The sequence below is a fragment of the Pyxicephalus adspersus genome, chromosome 4, assembly GCF_032062135.1.
Source record: "Pyxicephalus adspersus chromosome 4, UCB_Pads_2.0, whole genome shotgun sequence".
Classification (NCBI taxonomy): Eukaryota; Metazoa; Chordata; class Amphibia; order Anura; family Pyxicephalidae; genus Pyxicephalus; species Pyxicephalus adspersus.
Genome location: NC_092861.1, coordinates 147,394,690 through 147,400,689, shown reverse-complemented (window position 1 = coordinate 147,400,689; position 6,000 = coordinate 147,394,690). Strand labels below are relative to the sequence as shown.

The following is a 6,000-nucleotide window of genomic DNA, read 5'->3' as shown; positions in this document are numbered from 1 at the left end:
GAAGGACCCTATTATATTGGTGGGGAGTAGAAGAAGGACCCTATTATATTGGTGGGGAGAAGGGGAAGGACCCTATTATATTGGTGGGGAGTAGGGGAAGGACCCTATTATATTGGTGGGGGGTTGGAGAAGGACCCCATTATATTGGTAGTGAGGAGGAGAAGGACTCTATTATATTGGTGGGGAGTAGGGGAAGGACCCTAATATATTGGTGCTGGTTAGGATAGGGACCCCAACATATTGGTAGTGAGTAGGAGAAGGCCCTTATTATATTGGTGGCGATTAGGAGAAGGACCCTATTATATTGGTGGAGAGTAGAAGGACCCTATTATATTGGTGGGGGATAGGAGAAGGACCCTAATTTTTTGGTGGGGAGTATGGGAAGGACCCTATTATAGTGGTGGGGAGAAGGACCCTATGATATTGGTGGGGAGTAGGAGAAGGACCCTAATATATTGGTAGGGAGTGGGAAAAGGACCCTATTATATTGGTGGGGAGAAGGAGAAGGACCCTATTATATTTGTGGGGAGTAGGAGGACCCCATTATATTGGTGGGAAGTAGGAGAAGGACCCTATTATATTGGTGGGGAGTGGGAGAAGGACCCTATTATATTGATGGGGGGAAGGAGAAGGATCCTATTATATTGGTGGGGAGTAGGAGGACCCCATTATATTGGTGGGAAGTAGAAGGACCCTATTATATTGGTGGGGAGTAGGAGAAGGACCCTAATATATTGATAGGGAGAAGGAGAAGGACCCTATTATATTGGCGGGGAGTAGGAGAAGGACCCTAATATATTGGTAGGGAGTCGGAGAAGGACTCTAATATATTGGTAGGGAGTCGGAGAAGGACCCTAATATATTGGTGGGGAGTAGGAGAAGGACCCTATTATATTGGTGTGGAGAAGGAGAAGGACCCCATTATATTGGTGGGGGGTAGGAGAAGGCCCCTATTATATTGGTGTGGAGAAGGAGAAGGACCCCATTATATTGGTGGGGAGTAGGAGAAGGACCCTATTATATTGGTGGGGAGTAGGAGGAGGACCCTATTATATTGGCGGGGAGTAGGAGAAGGACCCTATTATATTGATGGGGAGAAGGAGAAGGACCCTATTATATTGGTGGGGAGTAGAAGGACCGTAATATATTGGTAGGGAGTCGGAGAAGGACCCTATTATATTGGTGGGGAGTAGGAGAAGGACCCTATTATATTGGTGGGGAGTAGGAGAAGGACCCTATTATATTGGTGGGGAGAAGGAGAAGGACCCTATTATATTGGTGGGGAGTAGGAGAAGGACCCTATTATATTGGTGGGGAGTAGGAGAAGGACAGTAATATATTGGTGGTCAGTGGGGAGAATGGTTAAGAACCCCTAGCAACCTGTGGAGGAACCCCGAACTTATAAAGTTGCCTAAAATAAAAAGTATTGCCTGACCATGCATGTTTATTCACAGAACATACCTGGCATTTTCTTCTGGTGCAATCCAAGGAATCTGATCTCCCCATCCCCAATCAGCCAGAACTGCCAAGACTCGTGTGATATTTTTGGGCACTCCAGATGATACCACTAAACATAAGACCACGGTCAGAAGACACGGACATTGTGCCAACCTTCCACTGTAAAATAAACATGGCTGGCAGTACTGGCTGAATTTGCACGGTTATGCCATCTGGGAGTCACTACGTTTTGGCGCTTTGACAAGCACAGCCATATCTTTAGAGGGTACACTACATCTTTCTAAAAGAAAAATCCATGCCGGACAATCAACCCCGTCCATGTGTTCCCAGATCCAACAATTATGCCCCATCCACGCCATGTATTGCATTGTTCAGGTTTGATGCATTGCTTTTGCATTTATTGCAAAATGTAAAAAAGAAAAATAGATATTCCAATGCATACAAAGTGAATTTAATGTGTATTATGCATATTAAAAAAAACATAAAGCCAGATGATCAGCAGGCAACTTGCCCTCTGAGGAAATCATACCAGCAATGGCAGCCTTCATAGGTTTCTTATAGTATCAGTAGCAGCTGCAATGCATGCACGATGGCGAGCACATATAGGGTGGAGCAGTACAATACTTGCTCCATGCCACTGGAGATCAGTGCCCATAGCAAATGATCAGAGAGCAGCGCGCATGCGCAGCACACCCTGCCGGGGAAAGTTGGTGGCCCCGCCCCCAGTCTAAGACTCAGGGAGCAGCTGGTTGCAGGTAAGTTACTTTTTCTTTCTTCATAATAACAGATCGGTCGGTACGTGCAGATCCCGGGCTTCCAGGAGCCCTCACACCCCAGGGGAGGCACTGATTGGGACTATAGAAGTCTCTTGTTGTCTTTGGGTGCTCAGCATGTGATCTGTCAAGTTTTGCAATTGCCTGATACTTGTTTCCTGCATTGCACACACTGATCCGGTGTCCGGGGCATCTGGGGGGGTGGGGGGAGCCCCTGCTATAGAGACTGTTATATAAAGACCCCCATGTAGAGACCCCCAACCTCTGTCATTGGGGGATCAGTGCTGTGCCAAGGGGTGGGCAATGGAGGCAGCTGCCTTAGGCGCTTCACTAGAATGGGGCACAATGAAGGCAGGACCGGACTGTTACTGGATATGGGGAACATTTGCCAAACGTTTCTTCCTGTACAGCCTGAGTCGGCGTTATGCCTGAACTGTCCCACCCAGAATCTTTAGCCTCATGGAGGGTCAGCTTTGGGTTAAAGACCAATCAGGAAGAAAGGGGTTAAGGGAGATGTAAAAGGGGCTTTGACTTACCTTATACCCCGCAGGCTCCTCCTCCCCCGCAGTGTCTTCCATATGGCGCTCTGTGCTACAGCTGAATGCTTTGTCATTGGATGGAAGGGCCAACTCACAACCTAGAGTGTTGGATGGAAGAGGAGCCGCCCTGCTGGAGTAAGGTAGTAAGTAGTGTTCTTCCTAACAACCCCCTTCCACCTTGGATAAAGGAGTATTTGACCCTTTCAGGACTAAGGTGACCCATTTCAAGGGTAGGGTGTTTTTTGTATTTCTGGGGTTGAATTTTAGGGTTTGCACCAGGATTGGCGGTAGGGAGGGGTTAGGGAGCAGGCAGGACAGGGAGGCCATGGTTGGGTGCAAGGCAGGAAGGGTAGAGGGGAGTGGTCGGGCACCAGACAGGAGGGGGTGTGTGGTCGGGAACCAGGCAGGAGGAGGGGGGGAGCCTGGTTGGGCATCAGGCAGGACGGGGGAATCTTAAGAACTCCTTGCTATTCTCCTAAAGCTCATGGATGCCACGGGCCCATTCACACCTATCTGGTGTGCAGGTTTGAGGAGAGTTTGCACAACCATAGTTTAATTTTTTTGTGTGTGACCTGTTATGGAGATTTTCCATCATTTCCTGCTCGTAGTCACCACACAATGTCTACAGTTTCTTCTTTTATGTTTGTCCCAGCTACAGATGTCCCCATTAAAATGTGTAAAAAAAAAAAAAAAAAAAACTTTGGATGTAGAGTCCCAAAGCCAACGTATCCCGGATGATCGGGTTACTGGAGCATTGTGGGTATTTCATGTGAATGGAAATTGCTTATTATCCATCACTATAACTCTTCCTGATCAGATCACAGACCGGAGCTCCTCTTCTTCTGGCTTTTCCTGTCTCTGTATTGTCCCAGGACACAGATCTGGTTTAACGCGTTCCACGTCTTATCTGGCAGCTCTGTGAGCTTTGCGATTGGCTTTGGTCACGTGACCCGGATTACCTGGTGCCAGGTTATAATTTTTCATTTACATTTAAAGTGCACAAAGAAATCATCATAGCCCTCATATAGTGCAGATTTGGGTTCAAAATTGGGGGATGGCTGCTTCCATCAGAGGCTGATCACACAGGCGTTGTGCTTTGTGTTATGAATCTTGCACAATGCGTTTAGATATTGGCATTTTGTCTTTAAGGAGGGATGGTGGGAGCCCCTCATAATGGGCACAGCAGGTGGGCAGACCCGGCATATGGCACAGGTGTGGTGATGACCCTCCCACATTAGGCAGGATAGGTGGGCACACCTGGGAACTCAACACAGTGATGGCAGTGACCCAGTCATAATATGCACAGCAAGTGAGCAAACCTGGGAACTTAGCACCCGAATGATGGGGGCCCTCATAATGGGGGCCCTCATAATGGGCACAGCAGGTGGGCAGACCCTGGCACTCAGCATAGGGATGATGGTGACCGCTACTGCTGGTACCCGTAATGATCAGTCTGTGTTGTCATGCTCCATAATTTATTCTTTATAGATGCTTTACTATCGCTTATATTATATGGATTCTATATAGATAGATATATAAAGCACCTACATATGCTGTAGTGTTGTACAACGCACAGGTGACAACTGAGGAAGGGACGTGCCTGGCTGACTTGGTGCAGATGCGGGTTCAGGTGACCTTACAGACCAATGTTGTGTATGTGGCACCCAATTCACCCACCCATCATTGGGAGGATCCTCCATTGTTTCTCAATGTCATTTAAATGTTTTTTTTTTCCTGGCTGCTCTCCATGGCGAGATAACCTTCTGAAATTTCCTAAATCTAAAGCACGGCATGTAAATAGAATCGTTGATTTCATCTTTGAGCGCTGCTGATATCCTGCAGGCTCTTTGCAGCAATTCTCCACCTTCGTGTCTTTTGATTGGCTGCATTGGCATTTCTCAGGGCCGGTTTCCCATTGGTGACAACACTTGACCATCCCTGTGTAATGTATATTAAAGCAGCCCGCGTATTCTCCTTGGGAAGGCCCAATGAGGAGGGATAATGCAACAAGACGTTATTTGAATAAAGTTTAAAAAAATCTTAAAATTGCTTAAAAACTAAAAACTTTGTAGCCATCATCCTCTCCATTTGTCCTGGTGACACCACATGATGTAAAAATCACAAATTTAGGAGTTGTCACCCGAATAAAAATTGAGGGGAAACCTTTACAAAATGGAAATTTCTTATCACTTCCTGTTCTATTCTTGTAACAGCCCCCCCCCCCCTTGGTGGAGACATTTTACAAATGTCTTGAATTTGGAGATATCACTCAGGTATTGCCCTGTAGTATTCTCCATCTCACTTTTGTTGGTAGCAACATATTTAATGTACAGCACTGCGTAATATCTTGGCACTATATAAATCCTGAATAATATTGAGGGGGAGGGGTAAAAGAGCTGGGCCAGCAAAGGCAGCGATTACATTTTGCAAAAGTGTTTTGTTGTGCAGTCTGTGTAGAGGCTGCTGGCGGTCTTCCCTATCCTTGGCTGAGCACTAGAGGGCAGCAGAGCAGCTGCAATGTCGGCTTCCTAGAGGAAAACTACATATGCCAAGATTTCTTGCATGACGTATAATGGATGGGGGTGGTACGTTTGTAGTCTCAGCTCAATGCGGTGACAAATATAGACATTCTGAATGGAGCATGAATTGTAGCCACACAGGGGATATGCAGCTCTCTGTAGTATAGAGGAGATTTATGGGGCTCATTGAACACAAATAGAGGAAGGAAGGTATCAGCGAGACCTAAAATTAACATCTTTTTTTTAGGGCAGTAAGTATCAGGGCATTGCCGACCCCTAATGCTACTTACCTGGCTGCTGTGCTGATCCCATGGCTCCAATGACCCAGAACAAGTGTGCTGATCCAGAGTTTTGACTTCAATTGCTGATGGATTATTTGACTGAATCTTTTAAAAACAATCGGCTGTATATCGATGTGCCCAGTTCTTTATGTAGACTACAGAACATGTCCCTCCTATGCTTTACTGAAGAGGTGATGGTAATTTGTTCAATAGTTTTGCCCTAGAGTGACAACATTGCTCCTTTATTGATAAAGTACAGTAAGGGTTGTCACCCTAGGACAGGTAGTGTGTTACAGGCAGGAAAACGAATGCAGCCACCACATCTAAGAACTGATAAGTTGCAACATATAATATTGCTCAGGGAATATTTGTTAAAACGTTGGGCAGCACAGTGGCTCAGTGGTTAGCACTCTGGCCTTTGCAGAGCTGG

General features: G+C 46.4%; 1 protein-coding gene across 3 annotated transcripts in view; it reads left to right on the top strand.

Moving 5' to 3' along the window:
- The first annotated feature begins 2,153 nt into the window (after positions 1-2,153).
- The window catches only part of TMEM63A (transmembrane protein 63A), a 30,313-nt gene continuing 26,466 nt past the window's right edge, over positions 2,154-6,000 (top strand). Inside the window, exon 1 of one of the 3 annotated variants that reach the window (XM_072409932.1) lies at positions 2,154-2,213. The gene's annotated coding sequence lies outside the window, so the exon portion shown is untranslated. Of the gene's footprint in view, positions 2,214-2,768; positions 2,914-6,000 lie in introns of those variants that run through there. The other 2 variants (XM_072409933.1, XM_072409934.1) reach the window with 2 other exon arrangements.